At 42.1% G+C, this 25,016-nt stretch overlaps 1 protein-coding gene and 1 pseudogene across 1 annotated transcript in view; one reads left to right on the forward strand and one right to left on the reverse strand.

Annotated features, from left to right (window-relative positions):
- Positions 1 to 25,016, reverse strand: part of KIAA1549L (KIAA1549 like) — a 256,705-nt gene that overhangs the window by 208,717 nt on the left and 22,972 nt on the right. The gene's annotated exons all lie outside the window — the stretch shown is intronic.
- On the forward strand, positions 80 to 23,481 carry LOC129494079 (40S ribosomal protein S3-like; annotated as a pseudogene).

Raw genomic sequence — 25,016 nt, forward strand, 5'->3', positions numbered from 1 at the left:
TCATTAATTTGTTCAGATGTGATAATGACATTTTAGTTCTGTTTTTAAAGTCTTTATCTGCTTTCCTTTCGGCAGCAAGATGGTGGTGCAAACTTCCAAGAAGAGGCAGTTTGTGGCTGATGGCATCTTCAGAGCTGACCTGAATGAGTTTCTCACTCGGGGGCTGGCTGAAGATGGTGACTCCAGAGTTGAGGTCAGAGTTACACCAACCAAGCCAGAAATCATTATCTTGGCCACCAGGACACAGAATGTTCTTGGTGAGAAGGCCGGTGGATGTGGGAACTGACTGCTGTGGTTCAGAAGAGGTGTGGCTTCCCCGGGGGCAGTGTGTAGAGCCCCATGCTGAAAAGGTGGCCACAGGAGGTCTGTGTGCTATTGTCCAGGCCGAGTCTCTGTGTTAGAAAACTCTAGGAGGCCTTGCTGTGCAGGAGAGTGGGGCCAAAGGCTATGAGGCTATGGTGTCTGGGACTCCAAGGACAGAGGGCTAAATCTGCGAAGTTTGTGGATGACTCAATGATTCACAGCAGAGACTGTGTTAACCACTACGTTGACACCTCTGTGCACCACGTGCTGCTCAGACAGGGTGTGCTGGGCTCAAAGTGCAGATCATGCTTCCCTGGGACCCAAGTGGTAACACTGGCCCTGAGAAGCCCCAGCCTGGCCATATGAGCTGCTGGAACCCAAAGATGAGATACTTCCCACCACTGCCACCTGGGAACAGAAAAGTGCGAAGCCAGAGCCACTGCCATGCCACAGCCAGCCCCCCAGTAGAACAGGGTCTCCTTGGCAGCTGGAACTGGAATCTGGAGATTGCTCTGAAAAGACCTTTAATAAAATCTTTGAAAAAGAAAAAAAATAATAAAAATTTAAAAAATAAAGGGCACCTGGGTGGTTTAGTCAGTTATATGTCTGATTCTTCACTTCAGCGCCAGGTCTTGATCTCAGGATCATGAGTTCAAGCCCAGCACTGGGATACACGATGGGCATGGAGCCTTCCTTAAACAAACAAACAAACAAACAAACAAACAAACAACAGACCTTATCTTTTTTAGAGATTCATATTGAAATATCTATGAATGAAGGGCACCTGGGTGGCTCAGTTTTTGAGCGTTCGAAACTTGATTTTGGCTCAGGTCGTGACCTCAAAGTCATGAGATCAAACCGTGTATAGGGCTCCAGGTTCAGCAAGGAGTCTGCTTGAGGTTCTCTCCCCCTCCACCCCTCCTCCTGCTGGCAAGTGCACGTGCTCCCTCTCTTTCTCTCTCTCTCTCTAAAAATAAATAAATAAACCTTGAAAGATCTATGAATGAAAGAATATGACATCTTGCATTTTATTAAAACTTATATTAGGGGAGAAGCAGATGCTGGTGCCATTGAAACAAACTGGCCATCAGTGAATAGTCACTGAAGCTGACTGGCAGGTAAATGGGGTTCATTATACTATTCTGCATATTTTGTGTATTTTTTAAATTCTTCATAATAAAATATTACCCCCCAAAAATGCCCAAGATCACACATATTGCAAATGAAGGGCAGAGTCAGGACTTGAACACAGGTAATCCAAGTCCAAATGTCAACTTCCTCCCACTCTTACTACTGTACCCAGATCTCTCTACTATGTATTTATCTCATTTCAAAGCTTCTGTCTCAAAAGGAAATGCCACAACAAATCATTCTTATAAGCCCAGAGTTTCCCCAAAGAAAGCCACAGAACAAGTATAAAATATAACTGTCAGAGAAACAAGTATTAACAGGAAGATCCCTTGATACACACTTTCAAAACCTGCACTTTGTTTGCTATACATACAGAGCAAATCAGCAGAGAATGAGCCAACCAAGAGAAGAACCAAGAGTCCTCTAATTAACAGATTTTTGTAAATAGGCCTTCAGAACCAAGAAGAGGAGCTATCTATAAGAAACACAGAAAAAGTTGTCATATGATCTAAGTAATAACGCATATGTAATACTTTACATAGTGCTCTCAGATTAATTAAGTCATCTTAGGCTCTCAAAAATTCCTTGAGATGAGTTAGAGTACATAGTAACACCCCTACCCTAAAAATGAAGCAAATGACAGATAAAGAGGTCACCTCGATGGGGACTCAAAGTCACAATTTCATTCATTCATTCATTCAATCATTCATTTACTCATTCATTGAATAAGCACTGACTCTCAGCCTGATTTCTATTCTAAGTGCCTGGGATATAGAGATACTGGAGACCCATGGTCTCTGGACTAGAGACGTTTAGGATTTCCCCGTCCCCTTCGAACAAGAGTCCAGGAGAGCAGCCTTTCCCCTAGCCCCATCTCCTATCTACTCCCCATCTTAAGTCCCACATACATCCAGGATTCTGCAGAAACAGTGCTGGCTCTAGGGAACACTGCATTTAAAACCTGAATGGGGGCACCTGGGTGGCTCAGTGGTTGAGCATCTGCCTTTGGCTCAGGTCATGATCCTGGGGTCCTGGGATCAAGTTCCATATCAGGCTCCTCATAGGGAGCCTGCTTCTCCCTCTGCCTCTCTCTCAGTGTCTCTCATGAATAAATAAATACATAATTTTTTTAAGAAGCCTGAAGGAAGACCATAATTTTCCCGGTTGAATCTCTTCTACTTGCCCTTCTCATCAGCACCCAAAGCAGGGTATGTATTTCCACATGTAATAAATGACCAAAGCAGAAAAAAAGAATGGTATCAACTTTACCCACAGATAAATAAATCACATTTACATCATTCAACTAATATTTATTGAACATTGACTATAAGCCAGGTACCTAGGAGACCAATATGATGAATATAAGACAGTCTCAGCCATCCAGGAGCCTATAATCAATAGGAGCTATAATCACATACTTAACAGCATTAGAGGCAGTGCTGTTTGGTGTCACGCACCATTGAGATTTTAACACTTAATAACTTTGAGGAGTCATAAGCTTTTCTTACTCTTTTTCTTGTTTTTCATGGCAGTGTCCACTGACCTACACCTCACTATCAGCCACATGTGCCGTATACTATAAATTCAACTCAGAAAGAGGAGGGGGCTTCGAGAGGAATGAAAAGGCATCTTACAATTTACTGAAATATAAGGACTGGCATCTCATTTGAAAGAGCTTATTTTTTTATTTTTTTTATTTATTTATGATAGTCACAGAGAGAAAGAGAGAGGCAGAGGGAGAAGCAGGCTCCATGCACCAGGAGCCCAACGTGGGATTCGATCCCGGGTCTCCAGGATCGCGCCCTGGGCCAAAGGCAGGCGCTAAACCGCTGCGCCACCCAGGGATCCCTGAAAGAGCTTATTTTAAAAGACAAGCGCAGTCTGGGGTAAGGGGAGGGGGGCGACAGGAGGATGCAGCTTCTAAGGAACACCTGCAAGAACAGGAGAATCCTAACAAGGGCATTCCCAGTGCAGCGGTGGCCCACACAAAGTGGCAGAGGGCCAAGAAAAGGGCAAAACACACCCTAGCAACTAAGAATGTAATGCATTTGGGAAGGAGCACAGAGGACAATGGTTGTTTATCATATGTGCATCTAAGAGTCACCCTGGGAGGCTGATGAACCATCCTGTGTCCCACTCCTAAGGCTCCTGATTCAGAAGGTCAAGAGCGTGGACTCAGAATCCGCAGCTATGGGTGGATTGTGGACAGCACTAGGAGTATCAGCAATGAAGAGGTATGGTGAGAGACCTGGCAAAAGAGGAGACCAAGCTGGGCTCCAGAACATAGACTTCATGGGGCAGGATGACACTTAGATGAGTGCCACGCAACTGCCATGATCAGAATTACAGTTGTCAAGGTCAGGTTCCCAGATGAGCAGCACCATCACCTGGGAACCTGTCAGAAATACAAATTCTCAAACCCTATCGCAAAATATACTGAATCAGAAATTCTAGAGTGGAATCCAATAGTATTTTAACAAGCCCTTGGGTAACCATGACGCCTGCTCAAGTATGAAGAACACAGCTCTGAGTTCATACTGGCGATGGTGTGCAATGGCCAAAATTGCATTAAAATTCCCACTAACTCCATTCCTGGCTAATCTCGCGTTTTTTGTTGTTATTCTGTCCTTTCTTCCCTAAAACATGGGAAATGGGCTGCAAACCAGCATGGTCAGAATGGCTTGCTAATCTGCTTTATAAGTCACTAACATTTAATGCTTGACCAAGGGTCTGTAAAAGCATTAAAATGGAAGTGCTTCAGATGGAGACATAGACATGGCCAACATGCACATGAGAAAATGCTCTGCATCACTTGCCATCAGGGAAATACAAATCAAAACCACAATGAGATACCACCTCACACCAGTGAGAATGGGGAAAATTCACTGTTAAACAAGACAGGAAACAACAAATGTTGGAGAGGATGCAGAGAAAAGGGAACACTCTTACACTGTTGGTGGGAATGTGAACTGGTGCAGCCACTTTGGAAAACTGTGTGGAGGTTCCTCAAAGAATTAAAAATAGACCTGCCCTACGACCCAGCAATTGCACTGTTGAGGATTTACCCCAAAGATTCAGATGCAATGAAACGCCGGGACACCTGCACCCCGATGTTTCTAGCAGCCATGTCCACAATAGCCAAACTGTGGAAGGAGCCTCGGTGCCCATCGAAAGATGAATGGATAAAGAAGATGTGGTTTATGTATACAATGGAATATTCCTCAGCCATTAGAAACGACAAATACCCACCATTTGCTTCAACGTGGATGGAACTGGAGGGTATTATGCTGAGTGAAGTAAGTCAATCGGAGAAGGACAAACAGTGTATGTTCTCATTCATTTGGGGAATATGAATAATAGTGAAAGGGAATATAAGGGAAGGGAGAAGAAATGTGTGGGAAATATCAGAAAGGGAGACAGAACATAAAGACTCCTAACTCTGGGAAATGAACTAGGGATGGTGGAGGGGGAGGAGGGCCGGGGGTGGGGGTGAATGGGTGACGGGCACTGAGGGGAACACTTGACGGGATGAGCACTGGGTGTTATTCTGTATGTTGGTAAATTGAACACCAATAAAATTAATTTATTAAAAAAAATGGAAGTGCTTGGTCAGGACCTCTCAAACTTCAATGTGCTTAGGAATCACCTGCAGTTCTTGTTCAAGTGAAGATTCTGAATCCATAAGCTGGAGTGGGGGCCCAGGCTTCTGCATTTCCAGCAAACTCCAGGTAATGCTATTGTTACCAGATCACAGCACACACCTGGAGCAGCAAGAAATTACATAATTCTAGAAAGCCCCCATAGCAGGACACCATCTCCCCACCAGCTGGGCTTTTCCTCTCCAATCTGCTCCTCATCCCCACCCCCATGGTATGTTCCAGCCCCTCTGTCCACTCTCCCCACACACTCCCTGTGCCTTCCCTTTCCTCCTCATCAGCCCCTGAGTCCAAACATCTATTGGTACCATCCCCTGCCTGAGAAGAGGGGCTTTCTGGGAGGGAGAGAAAGGAGTTAATGCGCTTCCCCAAGCACCTCCACCCTACTCCAGGGGAACTCTGGCAGGAGGAAGGATCTGGCTCATTTGTTTGCAGAGCTAACTATGCATTATTTAAAACATAAACTATCAGCTTTAGCTTCATTTGAGGCTGTAAATCAACAGTCATTCCTCAGGGCTAGAGGGTCCCTTGTCACCCTCCCATGAGCTCCATCAGTGGAGAACAGTCAAAATCCCAGCTGGGACCACTGCATTAACTCAGTTAAAAAAAAACAAAAAACAAAAAAACGTGATGCCTGCAGACACACGTCCCTAACTAGCGCAAGTGCAATTTCATTCTGCTCCAGACGCTGCACCAGTCGCCTGCCTCACAATCTCATCAAGTATTCTGTGGTTATGAAACGTTTATGCTAACAAAACTGCAGAGTTGCAGCTCAGGACTTCACTGTAAATATTTATTGACCACGACCATCAAGACACAGCTTCTCTTTTAACTTCAGGGTCCCTTTCCTGGTTTTCCCCACCAGGCGGTTCAATTCCCACTCTCTCTGTTCCTCCCTTAAAAAAAAAAAAAATACTTCTTACATAAAATTGTTTTGTGAAAAATCCACATGACCTCTTTAGAACAGTTCAATCAAAATTAATAAAAGATTTCTGATATACAAACTAGGACTCTTAACACGTGAGCTCGATGAGTAGGGAGTAGCTTTGTGGATGCTCTTTCTGGGCATAAGACCATAAAATGATGATTTAATCACTGGGGAATATTTATCACAAATAGTGTCAGATGATGTACTGTAAAATTTATGTGTCTAAAAGCTCGAGTGTACAATATAAAGAGATTGCTCAGATGTTTTGGACTTATTGGACTGGCTCCACTGTTTATTACATGGAGGCTTAATACTGTAATAGGCTCTCTTTGAAGACTTCCTGTTGAAAAAAAGAAAGCCATTCAACAAATTATATTTACTGTGTACACTCAACAAAGGAGAAAAAAAAAGAGCACCACCCTGATGACTCTCTAATGAAGGACAGGGGAAAAGTCTAAGGAATAATAAATCTGACTGTAAGGAAAGATGAGGGAAAATACACCAAGAATAGAAACACTCTGTGCCTTCAAAATGGACTCAAGAACCACTAACATATCCGTAGTGTAAGCAGAAACCATCAAGCATAAAGACTGGCTAATAAAAATTTCAAGGTATGATTATAATTAGATAGCTATCCACCAACCCCATTACTCGGCTCTCATAAAGCTTGCCACTCAGCACTGAAGCAATAATCTTTTTTATTTTAGGTCGACCATCTTTATTTCTACGCTGAGAGGAAAAGTAGGAGAAAACCATAAAGAGATGCATGGGGAGCTTCTGGAATGGAAGATGAGACCTGAATTCTAGTCTTAGATGCTCACAGAATCTAGGACATCAGCTAAGATGGGGCGCCCTCAACAGTACCTCAGTGCTCCCCACCAAATTCTGTGGTTATCTTCTAGACCTCCCTGCAGTGCTGTCCCCATCACTCAGTGTCTCTACAAAGGGCCTCTTTTGCTTTTAGAAAATACAAAATCTCTCCCTGACTCCTCTAATTGTCTAGTGCATATTCAGACAACCTCCAGCATAACAATTCCTGGACCCATACACAGCAGAGTCCCAGATGCCAATTATAATTTCCAAAAGGACAAAGATGTGTCTACTTTCTCCCCTAGTATATCTATCCCCTGAGCCCAGGGCACAAGCCAGGCCACTGGGATGAAATCGGTATCTCCACAAGGATGAATGAAAGCTTCTCAGCATATACAGCCATAACAACAACAAAAAAATCTCACTAAGGTCATGGGGCCTTGTCTGTTCAATGATTTAACAAATATTTATTAAAAACCTATTTTGGATGCTGAGACATACCAGCCAGCAAAACAGTCCCTGCCTTCATGGAGCTGATACTCCAGCTAGGAAGGCAGACAATAAATAAATGATCTCAATGTCAGGTGATGAATATTACTACAGAAAAAAGCAACCCAGGATAAGAGGGGTGAGGAGCTCCCTAGGGCACCCCAGTAGGGTAGTTATTGGAGATCTCTGGTGAGCATTAGAGCAGAAATCTGAGGATGTGAGAAATGTAGTCAGCAGGTTACACAGGGAAAAGCACACCAGGCAGAGGGAACAGCCCGTGCAAAGACCTTACAAGGAGGGCAGATGCAGAGACCGGAGATAAAAGGTAGAAGGAATGGTTGGAGGTGGCAGGCCAGATAATGTATGGCAATGTTCTTAAACCTGGAGTTCATAACCCACCCCTGAGTCACAAAATCAATTTATCGAGTCACCACTAGCATTTTAAAAAACGAAACAGAACAGAATGAAATAGAAATAACCAGTATGCACTGCTTATAGTCAGCCTAAATATTGTTTGGTGAAATTCTGATGTGGGGCGGGCAGTTTGCTCAGGCACATGTTGTACATCTGTGCCGCAGTACAATATAAAACGTGCTTCTCACGGTGAATTACAATAAAAAAAAACATGAATGCAGTACTTCATAAATCTGTGCTGTCCAACACACTGGCTATTAGCCACATGTGGCTATTTAAATTTAAATTAACCAAAACTAATCAAAATTTAAAATTTGGTTCCTAGGTCACACTAGTCACATTTCAAGTGTTCGGTAGCCACATGTAGCTGGTGGCAACTGCACTGCACAGAACATTTCCATCAGAATGCAGAAAGTTCTCTTGGAAAGCAGTTATAGATTGTTCTCTGAGTCTGTGACCCCTCTAATGTCACCTGATAGAATTACAAATGTGTCTAGGATGATCAGATGAATGAGCTTTCTGAATAAAAGGCTCAGAATTTATATTGTCTCATAATACAGCTGGCATCCAGCTGGAGATAAAACCAAAATACGCTGAAAATCACCCTGACATATCCCAGCCATATGCATGGGCTGGCAACAGTCACTTGGCCTCAACTTCCTTTCCTATGAAGTAACTATTAATAAATAACCACCCATTATTTGTTTTGAACTGTAAGGATTTACTAGGGGGAGAACTACAAAATTTATAGAATTCCTAAAGGAGAGCACTTCAGGAATGAGCGTCTGACCAAGTGTGGTACAACAATGTGATTTTTAAAAATCCGTTTCCTGGCCCTGAGCAAGGGCTGAAACCAAACGCAATGAAGGCTTAATACCACCAAATAGGACCCTAATGATTACCAACCAGTGTTATCCTCAGAAGTCCTGCAGCCTGAGAGGCAGTGATACCTCACATGAAGAGTTGTTAGGACACTTAATTCAGGAGTGGTCACCCTACCACAGGATAGGTCTGCACCCTATGGTGTCTGGGACTGGCTGCTACTTGAAGAGGGTCTTTTCCATGGTTGGGAATCATCAGTGTTTAGAGCTCCTTCACTTTGGCCCTTTGTCCTGGCAACAACATAAAGAAAGATGCCTAAGGATAGGAGGGTCTCATCTCAGGCTCTGACTTCTGTGTAGCTTGGAGAGGAAATGAATGAGCCAGCACAAGCAGTGTGGGCCAGGGAGCAACAACAGGGATGTGGTTGTCTCACTGGGCCTCCCAAACAGAAGCTGCTCCCCCTCAGAACAAGGAGAAAGGTTTGCCTTGCATTCACACCTTCCACTGCAGCAGGACCTTGGTCCCCTTCCAGCTTGATGATGTACTTGCCTTCTCGGTCCAGATGTAGGCAGGCAAAAAAGGATCCCAAATGAGTATGTTACTCAAGGATAATGCATCCATACACTTAGAAGCCAAGCTGAGAACAGGTAATCTGATACCTAAGACTGACAATGGGGTGGAATACGTATTTGAAATTGGAACTCTGAAAATCCACAATGTATGGCCACCATATTATGCAACCCAGATGCATATCGTGTAATCCAGCATCTAACACGGGTGCCTAGAGCATCATGGGCACTCAGTACGTATTTTTTAATGGATAAATGATTGGATATGAAATGTATAATACCCTACACTAACCTGACTGCAACTTTGCCTTTCCAAAGCAGGAAGCAGGGAAAAGTAGACTTGCTTTGCCTAATATTTCACCAGTCTTATCAATAATGCACCGAGGAAAGAAACCATAAAGGGAAAGATTCATTGATCCGGCTATATTAAATGTCAGATGTTGAAAAACACCATAAAAATTAAAAGGAAAATGATAAATTGGGGGAAAATAACTGCAACTATGATAAAAATTTAATTTTATGACTCTATAAAGAGGTCTTCAAATCAATAGGAAAAAATGTACAGTAGCTTAATAGAAAATGGGTGAAGAATGTGAACAGAATCTTACACACACACACAAGTAGCTAATAAACACATGAAAGAAGTTCAATCTCCCTGCTGCTAACCAAAGAAATTCACATTAAAGCAACGATATGAATATGATACCATTTTCAACTACCAAGTTGGCAGAGGTCTTCTGTTGTTTTGCTTCATAATGACAATACCCAACATTGGCGAGGGTGTGGAGAAATCAGTTCCCTCCTACACTGTTCATGCACTTATGGAAGATAATTTGATAGCATGTGCAAAATGCCATAAAAATCTGCACTCTTTCTGATCCAGTAACTCTATTCCAGGAATTTATTCTAAAGAAATAACCAGAGATATAATCAATGATTTATGTGAAAGACATTCATCAGATGTTTATGGTAGAGGAAACCATAAGTCACCTATAAATCCATCAGTAGAGGGTTGTTAAGTGAACTATATTACTAGCCTATGATAGAAACTATACATCATTTTTTAAAGTTCTTTTTTTTTATTTTTAAAAGTTCTTTACAATATTCACAATAGCCAAGAGTTAGAAGCAACCCAAATGCCCATGGACTGATGAATGGATAAAGAAAATGTGTTATATGCATACACTCATTCAGCCTTTAAAAGGAAGAAAATCCTGACACATGCTACGCAATGGATGAACACTGAGGATACTATGTTAAGTGAAATAAGCCAGTCACAGAAAGATAAGTACTGCAGGAGGCCACTTAGATGACGTAGCTACCGTAGTCAAATTCATAGAAACAGAAAGTAGAATAATGTTTGCCAGGGGGAAATGAGGAACTGTTATATGATGGGCACTGAGTTTCAGATTTGCAAGATGAAAAAGTTCTGGAGATGTTTCACAACAATGTGAATGTATGTAACACTAGGTGTATGTACACCTAGAAAATGGTTAAGAAGGTAAATTTTGCATTATCACAATTTTTTAAAAGTTTCCCTATGAGACTATCTAGTCATCCATGGGTCATTCATTTCATAAACTGCCATACCATAAAATACACTTCATGCTAAATCCATACGGCACTTAGCTTAATTTTTGTGTGATTCTGAAGGCACTTTTAGGATGTTGCAGAAACTCATTTGTAATGATGAACTTCAAAGCTACCAATTACAATGTTAACAGACGTCTAGGCTTATGTACTAATTGAGCGTGGCAGTTAATAAAAATACTAGTTCGTGGATTTACTGAATTAAGAAATTATAATGTCACAAATGCTTTGTCAATGGCTAGTTCAGGCTTTCCAGGGAGTTTCGAATATTCTGTATCCATATGCATCCAGATCCTGGAGGCTGAAAGCCCTACATGTCAACACACACAAATCTTTTGTCAGACCCCTGTCCTGGTTTTCTTTTTGTAAATGTGAACACCTCAAGTAGAGGTGCTAACCGTATTTCAGTATTCTTACCCTCACCAACAAGACAGCCTAGAAGGACAGCTCTCTGCAAAGTGCAATGCAGCTTCTGGACATCGGTGTGGCACACAGTCCACACCAATTCATGTAGACCTTTGAAGACATTAAATTTTTCATTATTATTGTTCTTTTCATTGTTTCCCTGGTGCCTGAAACAGTTTTAATAAAGATAAAATATACTTTATCCAACAAATAAGATAACTAATCACATAGATTTTACTACAATAAAAGACCAAAGATGGGGATCCCTGGGTGGCTTAGCGGTTTGGTGCCTGCCTTCGGCCCAGGGTGTTATCCTGGAATCCCAGGATCGAGTCCCACATCAGGCTCCCTGCATGGAGCCTGCTTCTCCCTCTGCCTGTCTCTCTGCCTCTCTTTCTCTCTGTGTCTTTCATAAATAAATAAATAAAATCTTAAAAAAAAAAAAAAGACCAAAGTCAACAAGTTTTAGATACAGCTGACCCTTGGACAACAAGAGGTTTGAACTGCACGGGTTCACTTGTACATGGAATTTTTACAGTATAGTACTATAAAAGTATTTTCTCTTCCTTGTGATGTTCTTTTTTTTTTAAGATCTTATTTATTTATTTATTTATTTATTTATTTATTTATTTATTTGAGAGAGAGAGATAGAGCATGAGTGAGGTGGAGGGGCAAAGGGAGAGGGAGAAGCAGACGCCCATCTGGGCAGGGAACCTGATGCAGGGTCAAACCCTTGACCATAGGATCATGACCTGAGCTGAAGGCATATGCTTAACTGAGCCACCCAGGTGCCCTTGCCTTGTGAGTTTCTTAACATTTTCTTTTCTCTAGCTTATTTTATTGTAAGAACACAATATATAATAACATGCAAAATATGTGTTAATCAATTATTTATGTCATTGGTAAGGCTCCCAGTCAACAATAGATTATTTGTATTTAAGCTTTGGGGGATGGGCAGGGGGATGGGGTGACTGGGTGATAGGCACTGAGGGGGGCACTTGACAGGATGAGCACTGGGTGTTATATACTATATGCTGGCAAATCGAACTTATAAAAAATATCCAAAAAAAAAAGCTTTGGGGGAATCAAATATTATATTTGGATTTTTTAATACACAGGGATCAGTATCCTTAACCCCTGTCCCCTGTGTTGTTCGAGGATCAAGTGTATTTACATATTTTGCTAAGTGACAGTATAACAATTCTAAATGAGCATTGTTGAGGGAAAACATCTTCTCCTAGAATTAATTATTCTACATCCACATCCAACAAAAGTCATGTTCCATAACTCACTCTGTGGAATGTTAATAGACACTCTTTTTTTTAAAGATTTTTAAAATTTATTTATTTATTCATGAGATACACAGAGAGAAAGGCAGAAACCTAGGCAGAGGGAGAAGCAGGCTTCCCGCAGAGACTCGATCCCAGGACCCCAGGATCACAACCTGAGCCAAAGGCAGATGCTCAACCACTGAGCCACCCAGGCATCCCTTAATAGGCATTCTTAATAAAAGGAGTCCATGTTCAAATAAATTGGGGAAACTGGGGTAAAAAAAAGTAAAACTGGTTTCTCTGAGGCCAAACCTCTGTAAAGACACTCATTACTATATGACACTATATACTTCACGACTAATACTAGAGCAAGGCAAGGACCCAGAAATACCACTTTTTGCCCCAATATAGAATCCAGGATCGTCCAGCCCACACAGTCTTATTTATAGCAAGTTTGTAAGGGTGTTAGTATTTCAGGGAATGCCTATATTAGCAGGATTTGGCCAATATACTTAGTCTGTAAAACAAGACTCAAGAACAATACATGTAATCCTTTTTACAATCTGGATGTATACAACAGGAGTTACTCATATGATAACCCAAGGAGACAAGTTTCCAACAGCCACTGGACATAATGTTGGGAAAACATACAGGCTTTTCTTCCTGTGTAGTTCATATAAAATATTCATGTAAGAAATAGAACTCTAGCTGATTTAAACATCATCATTTTTATTGGCTGTAACACAGGCTTAGAAACCCTTAACTCTAATGGAAATTAAATGCTTTGCATTTAAGATGTTTCCTACTCTGACCTTTAAACATTAAAATAACTAGAAGCACCACAAAGCAGAAAGGATAATGTTTCGCTTACCCCGGTGCTACGTTTCAGACCTGCAGTTGTTAAGTATAAGATGTCTCACCTTCAAGGTCAAAAAGGACAAGACGTCCTGTGTGTAGCTAGAAGGGCAGGCATGATGAACCACAAGAACCCTCTTCCCCACAAAAGAGGCAAGAGAAGGCTCATATGGAGGACACCCTGCATGCCTGACATCCAGCAAACCTGAAAGTCTGACTTGATTTCTCAATAATTCTCAGTGATACTCAGTCTGCGCTGGGGAGCACATGTGATTTTTACCTAATATGAACGCACTGCTTCTGAAAAATGTAAATACACTGAACGCCAGGCAGAAGCACCAGAGGAGTGAACTCCTTAAAAAAGAAAACTCTAACAAACTCTCCCTTGTCATGTTTAATGTTACCAGCACTTGGGTCCCTGCCCTTTGAATTTTACAAATCAGTAGAGCAAAATTTAAGGATAAGTAAAAATGAAAATACAGCAAAACAAACAAGGTTGGGCAAAATGAACCAAGAGTTTCCAGTTTTTAATTTTGCCAAACAAGGGCATTTAAACATTAAAACGAAACCACCACCACCACCACAAAATTCCTACGACGCACTAGCGGAGAGATTCGTGTGAAATCCTGGCTGCACCAAAGAATCGCCTGGGGAGCACCACACCCACGCCAGTACCTGGTCTGTCCCGGATTCTGATTCAGTTACCTGAGGGCAGCCAGGACTCTATCCCTTCTAAAAGCTCCCCAAGTGGCTCTAATGTGCAGCTGGGGTTGAGAATCATCATTTCATAACAGAAAAGGCATTTTGAGACCGAGAAAGAAAGAGCATAATCTCAGATTATGGGATGACTATTAAAAATAAATAAAATTAGGGTACCTGGGTGGCTCAGTCGGTTAAGTGTTTGCCTTCCGCTCGGGTCATGACCTCAGGGTCCTAGGATCGAGTCCCATGTCGGGCTCCCTGCTCAGCGGAGTGTCTGCTTCTCCCTCTCTCTCTGCCCCCCACTGCCCTCCCTCCACCACCACCACCACCCCGGCTCTACTCAGGCTCTCTCTCTATCAAATAAATAAAATCTTTTAGATATAGATAGATAGATAGATAGATAGATAGATAGATAGATAGATAGATAAAATTAGACTTCTGAAAAATATACTACATTAACTTTGTATTTCTCATTCACCTCTAACAACCTAGGCTAAAGACTTGTGGACCAGCAGGTGAAGATATTTGGTCTACACTAACAGACCACACTTCCCCACCTCTCACTCTATCCGTAAACCCTCACAACCTGGCTTGTGTCCTCTCCACTCCACCAAAGCAGCCCTTGCAAAGCCCAAGAAGGAATCTTAGGTAGCCAAACCCATTCACTTTTCCTACTTTCTCCTAATTCCGTAACTTTGCAGCACTTCCCAGAGTGGGCTAGTCCTGCCTTCCTGAAACTGTGTCCTTCCTGGCCTGCGAGACAATTCACTACATCCCAAACACATCTGCAAATCCTTGCTTCTGGTTTTGCTCATCCTGCTCCCTTTTCTTGGAACTCCCTTCTTCCTCCTCCATGGACCCAGATCCTACATCTAGTCCGAGGACAAAGTCAAACACTTCTACCCATCCCCATCTGTGTTCTGTGTGGGGGTCTACAGAGAACCTAGCAGAATTTAAAATGCAGGATTCATTTCAAGGGGTAAGATGAGGTCATGAGCTGAAAAGCCAACCTCAAGGTCAAAAGCTATGAAGACTGAAAATCTTGGAAAGCAGAGCCCCAGAGGTTCTGAGGCACGTATTTCAGAACCCAGATGATTAACATCCTCCATTAGAGTAAGAAACTTTTAACAAGACCCAAGCCAGATACTAAGCAGCTTATGATAACAGTTGCCTTTTTCTGGAGTCATTTCCTAGGCATGGCCTAGGAACAGGAGATTCACCATCACACTTAACCCTGGTAACTCCACCAGGAATATTACTGCTCCATTCACATATTAGCCATGGGGTTAAGAGACTTGCCCAAGAGCACCCAGCTAGTGAATGGCCCAGCCAGCATGTGAGCCCACCCCTTTGTGGTCCCAAACCTTGGGAAAATCTCTCTGCTACAGTGCACTGCCTCCTTTAATGCTAACTTGTCCAAGCCTTAGCTTCCTTTTCCAAAAAAAAAATGAGGGGGTTGGTCTTCATTATTCCCATGGTCCATGCTCCACATCTAACATCCACCGTTCTGTGAAAAAGAAGAGTGGGGGCAGAGGCAGGCATAGCAGAGGGCCACAAACAAAAAGAAATAAAAGACAGAAAGGCAGCAATAATAGAGAGGAGATTGAGAAAAGACAAAATGGCCTTTGTGACCCCAGCCAGCCCAGACTCCCTTGGGTTTGTTCCTGACTGTTTCAAGTTTTTTTTATTTTTCATACTCTGAGACTGGGTGAAAGGTAACTCTATACTGTATTGAGCTTTCCTTCCAAATCTCATCCCAAAATACCCTGAGGACTTACAGAAAACCACTATGGAAATAAAAGTACAGGGAAGGGAAAAAAAAAAAAGAGGCAAGAATACACTAGAAAAGAAAGCTTTGGGGTTTTCACTTTGAACTGAGAAAGAGGATTATGATAATGATCAAGTGAAGTCATTCAAAAGGGGTGTTTTCCAAAGAAAGAGAATAAATGAGGAATGAGAACAGAAAGGAAAAAGCAAGCAGAGTGACCTTGATTTAGCAACTGATCTCTATTGATTTTCTTTACCTTCGTTCTTGATTCTGGGAAAAGTCACAATCCAAACTGTGTGACATTGGAGCCTACCCTTAATGGTATTAGTGGATTAACAAAAATGTCCATGAAGCACAACAGTGGAGGGAAATATCTTGGAAGAAATGCTACCTCCTTTAATCACCAGGAAAACCAGCAAGAAAAAAAGAACTCAGTGGAAACCTTCAGGATGGTAAATGTCTTCTATCTCACTTTCCTACAAAAAGCCCTTTAGAGAAAAGTATTATGAACCACCCCCTTTCTGACCCTGATGAAGAATTCTGCAAAGCCACTAAGCCAATACCTTAGTACACCAACCTTCAAGAGCCTGGGGTTTCACAAAGTGTCAGTGTTGACATGATTTGGTCTCAGTGTTGGAGGCACGGAAACAAACACAGGTGTTATGACACCTGCCCTCTGTACCCCTGGCACCTAAACGCTGATCATTATGTTATTTTACAGGAGAAAAAGTTTTCCACGCAAGCAGCTTTTGGCCTTTTTTAAGAGTTCAGTTTAAGGGCAGGACACCTAATCTTAAGGTGGTGAGGTAAACCAACCCTTTAACAGGAAAATCTGTGTTACCTTGGACATAGAGAGCTGGGATACAGAGATGTGCAAAAAAATGGCACACACAAGATATATATACACACACATATATGTATATGTATATACATATATACAAGATATATATATACACACATATACATATATATATAGAGAGAAAAGAGATGGATATATATATGTTTATGTATGTATGTATGTATGTGTGTGTGTGTATATATATATATATAGAGAGAGAGAGAAAGAGAGATATGGATGGATATATATATATATATATATATATATATATATATATATATATATCTGGCCCAAAAGTGACTGGTCCAAATCCAAGGTCATATAGTTGACAAGTGGCAAAGCCCCCTGCATTTCACTTCCTGCTTGTAATTTAATTCCTACCCTCTATTGTTCCTCAAACAGTTATTGGTTAAAAGAACTTCTCTCTTAATCCAAAACATATTAGCTATTGTTCATTTCAGAAAAGAAGGTGTAGCAAAAGGTACTTTCCTATCTTTATTTTTTGAATACAACAAATATTTATTTCTCATTTCAGAAAGTCAAATTTACTATAATTTCTCTTTCTCTAGAAGGTAGATAACAAAGTAAAAGGGGAACTTCATATTATCTTAACAGTTCTTAAGAAGGGAATTATCTTACTTAGGAGGACGTAAAAGAAACTTGATGACCTCCTTGGGCTTGGAAGATTAGACACTCCCCCCCCCCCAAATGCAGGATCATTGAGAGTATGAAGTGACCAAAAAAACCTCAACAACTCTCAGTGAAAACTGCTGAGGACTTTGAAGGGTTGGAGATGAAAGGGAAGAGAGAAGAGAGAAAGATGGCAGCAGAAGGCTGAGGGTTTTTAGAGTGGGCCAGAGAACCCGACAGAACAGGGACACAGCATGAACTTTTTAAAAGCCATTTGCCTGCTTTGCAGTGCAAATCTTTTGGACTCCCCAACTCTCATTAAAGTCTTCTTGCCAAAGGCAACAAAAGCAAAAACAAACTTGTGGAATGTATCAAACTAAAAAGTTTCTTCCCAGCAAAGGAAACCATCAACAAAAAGAAAAGGCAACCCACTAACATGGGAGAAAATATCTGCAAATCATATATCTGATAAGAAGTTAATATCCAAAATACATAAAGAACTCATACAACTCAGTAGCAAAAAAACAAACAATCCAACTTAAAAATGGGCAGAGGAACTGAACGTTTTCCAAACAGGACATACAAATGCCCAACAGGTACATGCAAAGGTAATCACCATCACTAATCATCTGGGAAATATAAATCAAAGCCACAATGAGCCATCACCTCACACCTGTTACAATGGCTATCATCAAAAAGACAAGAGATGCCAAGTATTGATGAGGATGTGGAGAAAAGGGAACCCTTGTGCATTGGTGATGGGAATGTAAATTGGTAGTCACTATGGAAAACAGTCTAGAGGTGTCTCAAAAAAATTTTTTTTCAAAAATTTAAAAACAGAACAACCGTATGATCTAGCAATTTCACTTCTGAGTATTTATCAAAAGGAAACAAAAACACTATGTCAAAAAGATATTTGCACCTCCACCTCATAGCATAATTTACAATAGCCAAGACATGGAAACAATCTAAGAGTCCATCAACAGATAAATGGATAAAGAAAATGTGATGTAGGGTCACCGGTCACCTGGATGGTTCAGTCTCTTGAGTATCTGCCTTCAGCTCAGGTCATGATCCCAGGGTTCTGGGATCATTCCCCGTACTGGGGCTTCCTGCTCAGCGGAGAGTCTGCTTCTCCCCCTGTTGTCTTGTGCTCTCACTCTCTCTCTCTCTCTCTCTTTTTCTCTCCCTCTCAAATAAATAAAATCTCAAAAAAAAAAAAAAGAAAATGTGATATGTATATATCCTATGCTACACACACACACACACACACACACACACACACAGAGGAATATCATGCAGCCACAAAAAGAAGGAACTCTTGCCATCTGTGACAACATGGATAAACCTTGAGGGCATTATGCTAAGTAAAATTAGTCAGACAAAGATAAATACTATATAAGCTCACTTATATAAGGAATCTAAACTCATAGAAACAGAGAGCTGATCTGCAGTCCCCAGAGTCTGAGTGAGGATTAGGGATGGGTGAAATGGGTGACTGTGATTAAAAGGTACAAACTTCCCAGTTATAAGATAAATAAGTTCTGGGGATGTAATATAAAAAATGTTTTTCTTAATTAAAAAATAAAGTTTTCTGTGTACTTACAAATGCTTGGTTCATAGATGCTTTTAAAGAAATTAATAAAAAGGACCAAATTCCATATGCACTAGATGACCAAGTGAAGGACAAGGACAGAGAGCCCCGAAACTGAGCTCACTCCGCGCAAGCAGAAGCTCAAAGGCAGAAGCGAGTTTAAGAACATAAGCTCCTGAAGATTGGCAGACAGCTTAGAGCCTTATACGTCTACCTGCAGGCAATAGGGGAGCTCGAGCCAACCTAAAAGCAGAGTTTAAGGAGCAAGAAGACCTTATCTGGCATCTGGGTATATGAAAGCAAAGGTTAACCAAAGAGTTCCAGGAGGCAAAAAAAAAAAAAAAAAAAAAAAAAAAGAACAAGAAGAATCAAGCAGTAGCAAACTCACTGCTTCCTGGAAGGTGCCCTGAATCTTTTCAATCAGGTCGTGAAGATGATGCAGTGGGAGGTAATAATCCCTTCAATGCAGTATAGGGGTCCGGGGGGGGGGGGGGCTTAAGAAAGAAAAGTACAAAAAAAAAAAAAAAAAAGAAAGAAAAGTACAGAGCAGAGAGCAAATGTCAAGCCTCCCAGAATTTCAGGGCTCCCGGGAGCTTGGCTAAGGCTGTCAAGATTTCTGCTGCATTACAACATGTTAGCAAGGGTAAGCGTGTGCTGCAGCCCCCCATCCACACGCACCTGTCTGTGAGACCTACGAGGTCATACAATTTGGACCAAAGATCAGTTGAAAACAGAGACACCAAATGGAAAGCCTAGGGGTCCCGGCAGCCACCCCTCCTGTGCACATGCACATTCGTGTGCCCAGATGGCCTGCGCACGTGTGAGGCATTCGTGGGAGTCTGCAGGAGCCCCCTCCCCTCCCAGCCATTCTGAAAGCGAGCCAAGCAAATTAAAGCAACACTCAGTTACTAACAGAAACGCGAACAGCAGGTGGGTTGGGTTTGTGGGATTTTGGATTATATTTTTCTCTCTTCTCTGCATGTCAGGGGGGAACAACGTGGTTTTGTTAGATACACACACACACACACACACACACCAAAAAAATTAAAATTAAATTGTGTTTTGTTATTAAAACAAACAAAAAAGACACATCACAATGATCATCTTTTGTTCTTCAACTCTTCATAGTAAAGAGTTTTGCTCTAACTGCCTGAATCACTCAAAGGAGTGGGCCACATGGGCAATAATAAATAACCCTACTTGGAGAAATCATGAGCCTTCCTTGGAGCAGACCAGGTCCATAAGCTGACAGGTATACAGCCTTCATCTTCTGAAAACAGGGCTGATGTCACCCAAGCACACAGATAAGATACTATTCGTAGTGCGGGTTTCGGCTCTTTTGAAAACATAACATATAGGGAGATACCAAAAAAGACAGTACCAGAAAAGAGGATATTCAACTTTTTTGTTAATTTGCTACGGCAGTTTTATTTGAATCGTATGTTATTCAAAACCACTGTTTATATCATTTCCTAGCTCAACATAATTTTGGTCATCTTGTTAAGTCTTTTCAGCTACTTCCTACACAACCCCTTCCACAAACCTAACGTAAGGTTTTCTATTATATATTTTGGCATCAATACATTTATGATATTTATTCCATTTACATCAATGTTTTATTGATACTCTATTTCTATTTCCCATTCTTCTTCTCTGGATTGGAAGACCCATGAGGGCAAGAATATTTATTCTGTTCCCCACTATTTTCTTCATTCCAATTACCAAGGACAGTTGTTGAATAAATGACCTGATATCTAACAAAAACATTTTTTCCCTCGTTTGTTATTTTATTTGACTTCAAATAAGGTTTCATTAACCTCCTTCACCAAGTAAATCCTTTTTACGGTGCCTCACCTGGTTTTTCCCTCCAGCATTGTACAAGAGATTTAAGGGATCCATTTCACTCTCCCTGAGAGTCTACGAGCATTAACTTCATTTAACAACAAGCAATACAGGACCTGTCAGCTGACATAAAGGGTCCACATTCAAAATAATTATGACTAATTTTTGTGTTTGGGTGTGCCAAACTGGCAATGTCAAATCCCACTGAAAATAAATGATCTAAATCAGTGGTTATGAAATCGGTTTTCTTCATCAAGCCCCCTTGGAAAGCAGAGTGCCAATGAAGTTCCTCTTTCCCAGAAAAAAATGCAGGTATGGTATCCACTAAATTTAAACACATAATCTTAAGGATTTATAGACACACACACACACACACACACACACACACACACACACACCCTCGGGTGGTGTTTTTCTAAGTATGGATTGTGATGCATTGCTGGATCATGAAATCAAGTTAGTGGGTCATGACCAGCTTAGAAGCAAAAGGAAGAAAAGGAGTAAGGAAGGAAGAGGAAAGGGGAGGAGAAAAGAAGGGAAGAAGGAAGAGTATTATTTCCCAGCACTTTTGTTCAGTGGTGGATGTGTGTGTGTGCGTGCACACGTGTGGATGTGAGCGCCAAACCAAAATAAAAAATGTAGTTCTTATTGTGTATTGCCATCAAAATAATTTAGGAAAGAATACTCTAGGGGGTTCCATGGGCGCCTGATCCAAATGATTAAGGATGAAACTATCATCTTCCTTGGTTGCCAAGATCCCCAGGAAAGAATACTGCCTCTTGTGGGAGTTTAAGCCAGAAGAGGGATCTGTGCCAAGGCAGAGGTGTGAAACAGAATGCCGAGTTTGAGGTACTCCCAGAAATGAAGCCTGATGGGCACAGGGCACAAGGACTCCAGCAGGGGGCCCTTGCAGCTAGAGGAGGCCCAACTTCATTCCACAAACCAAACCCAGGTGGATGACATAGACAGTAAAGCGCACCTGGGAAGGGAGGGTCTGTGACTAACTGGAGAGGGTACACCCCACTAAGAGGCACAGATGTCTTTCTGTCCAGCCAGCTGCTGGCCTAGAGGAATGCTGAAGCCAGAGAGCCAAACTTTCTGGTTTTCAAAGGTAAGCGAGAAATCTGGAGTTGTTAACATGAAATGTTCTGATTTGCAATATAGGCAAGTAAAGCCAAAAGAAAATTGCTTTTCTGGTGCAGACTAATGCTAGGAGTCAAATAAAACCCCATCTGTGGGCTGGACACAATTTTCAGCCCTAGGCTAAGGAAGGAAATGTAATTTGTTTTCTGATCTAGAAAGACCTATGGAAGATGGACTGAGGTGGGAAGGAGGAGAGAGACTACATAGGAGGCTACAGAAATCACCAGATGGGAGATCTCAGGGGCCTGAGTAAAGGCTGTAGGAGGAAGGGAGGACACAGGAAATATTAAGGAGACAGAACCGAAGGACCAATTAGATGTGCCAGCTGAAAGAGAGCAGAGGCGCTTAGGATGACTCTGGTTTCTGGCTTGCGTGGCCTCGCAAACAGAGGCTCCGTTCACCAAGACTGGGACTAGGGCAAGATCAGGTCAGGAGATCAGATCGGCAAACCACTGAGTGCAAGGTGCTTGGAGAGCATCTAATTGGAAGTGTCCCTAGCAGAGAAGAACAGGGCTGGAACACAGCAAAAATTACGGTGGACATGCAGCACTGTGAGCTGTCTACACTGGGATGTTGGTGAAGCTAAAAGTAAGAAGGCTAAGACAGAACCTTGAGGGCACACTCACATTTAATCGATGAGCAGGTAAAGAAGATGCCACCAAAGACATCTATTGGAAGCAGGGAAGAAGGCTCCAGGAGAGTTGTGGCCATTCAGAAGAGCCACTTGGGAAAATGGGAAGTGGTACAGATGAGAAATCCATGAGGAGATTGTACATGGCATCAAAGACCCAGCTGAGATGAGCAGCGTCGGGCCCACTGACTACAGGGATGCTGGAAACAAGTATCGTAACCACCAGCTGTATTTTCATATATTCTGCAGCCTGTGGGTTGAGGCAGACAAAGTGAATGGCTGGAGTATCACAAAGCTGAGGGTACCCAGGATGTGAAAGACAGAAAGGCCCAGAGCCTGAGACATGCATGGGGCTTGGCTGGATGGAGAAGAAAACCAAAGCATGATGGGGGAGACAGACTAACATAAAAGTCAGAGGTGCACGGGGCCGAAACCTCAGAAAGGCCAAAAAGTAGGCCAACAGGGCATAAGAGGGCGAGCACCAGAATGACAGGAGGTTGGGTTGTAGACGGTGTGGAATACGAGTCTAAGATGTCAGAGGGGCATGTGCTCCTGTAGGGAGCCAAGGGTGTGGCCACTGGGGAAAAGCAGTTGAAAACCCGAGTGAAAACAAAGATGGTTTCCATTAAAAAGTCAAGAAACTCTGAAGCTGAGGGAGGGGAGAGGAAGGTCTCCACATGGATCCTCATGCTGCTTATACTGAGCGCAGGACCTAGCGGCGAGAGACTCTGAGCGTGTCAAATCCTCAATAAATGATGCCACGTTGCCGTCAAGTCAGGTGACAGCAACAAGAAGGGGGAAGGCAGGAAATGCTTTGAATGAAGGTGAAAGAATAAAAGTAGAAAAATTTGAATCAGCGTGCCACCCACACAGCGCAGGTAGTGCCAGAGAACAAGCAACCTCACTACAGAACCCCAAAGACCCCATATCAAGCTCCCAAAGACCCTATACCTTCCTCGCCTTCCACTTACACCCTTTCTCCCCTTATTCCTTCCCAGTGACGCACAAGGGCGCTGCCCCAGGGGTGCACTCGGGCTCTGGGTCTGATTCCATCATTAACCAGCAGAGTGACCATGAACAAGTCATTTAATCTCCCTGTGCTTGAAGTGAATCATCTAGAAAATGGGGCTTTTGATATTCATTCTTTTTACCAGTGCTTGGCTATTTGGAAAAACAGAAAAAAGTCAAAGCAGGAAAATGTTTCAAAGGGCAATTTTAGTCCCTAATCCAATTGGTGGAGCTTTAAAGCTAAAGAGGTTCACCAAATCCTAAAAATGAAGCCTCAGTACTATTGGTTACCTAATTTGACCAAATGACTCTTCTTGGAGCCTCAATATCTCATCTGTATGATGAGGGAGACGGGTTAAATGAGTGTCATCTACCATTTATCTTGTTTGTTTGCTGGGGGATGCTCCCTGGGTTCCGATGCCTGGGAGTGTTTCTTTGACCAAGGCTCTCCCAGCCCAAGCCTAACATGTTATGGATATTTTTGACTGTACCCGAACACCCGACAGCCCCTACAGATGGTTGACTTCCAGTAAATGTTTGGTGAACAGGTGAGCGCTGATGGTCACTCAGGGGTGGTTAGTGGCTACCCTGAGAAACGGGCTGGACAAGAGTAATCGTGAGTCTTCAGGACAGCCCAGCACCTGACACACAGGGGGCACTCAGGAATTACTGATGAACAGATTAGTGATATAAGAAATCTATTGGAAATGTTTTAACTGAGCATATGGATGCAAGAAATTCTCAATATCATCTCAGATCCAGTTCTCTGGCATAAATTTACGTGAATTCCATAAAAGGTAACTGGAAACCAAAACATTATTTTCAATATTGCCGGCACGAGAAATGTGGTGGTCACCGAGGGCAGGGAAAATGATGAGTCCCCAGACGAAATCATAATTCACTGAGCTCAAAGGGCAAATTCAGAACCATATCCCACAGCATCTAAATTTTATTTAGATGTGGCCACAGTGTGACTCAGGCCTGTGCATTTTTTAAGGGCTGAAACAAGACCAAAGGCCCAAATGATTCAATCTGTACGTGTAAGCTTCAGAAATTTCTGTAAAATTCTTTTAGAATTCCTGCCAGTGTACTTGAATTTCAAGCGCTATGGGGGTCAAAACCCAGTCTAGTCAGTTCTCATTATCCCCAATAATAAGAGTTTGGAAATAAATGCTGTTCGGTGTGCATCTAAAATCCGAAATGCGGAGACACAAGTGTAGATATCCTTGAGGCCAGAGCCAGATTCATACCTGCTTTGTGTCCAGATCATACTATAGAAATGGCAGATGTAAAAGCTCTCTGTAAAGCATACAATATGCACCTATCAGATAAAACTGCTTTATTTGTATTTTATTTACACAATCATGGAGAGCACTCAGCAGAGCAGTGGAGAGAGCACAGGCCCTGGGCTCAGAGGGCCAGGTCCCACATCATTACACTCTGTGGTGCTGGCAAAAGCCATATCATTTCTGTAAGCCTCAGTGTTCCCATTAAAATGAAAATCATTATAGCCACAGCTCATAAAATGGCTGTGAAGGTAAGATGCTGCAATAAGCATGTCAGGCCCTCAGCACAGAGGCAGAAATACAGCAGGCATTCACAGAGTAAGTGGAAGCT

This window comes from Nyctereutes procyonoides, unplaced genomic scaffold (assembly GCF_905146905.1).
Source record: "Nyctereutes procyonoides isolate TBG_1078 unplaced genomic scaffold, NYPRO_anot_genome, whole genome shotgun sequence".
Taxonomy (NCBI): Eukaryota; Metazoa; Chordata; class Mammalia; order Carnivora; family Canidae; genus Nyctereutes; species Nyctereutes procyonoides.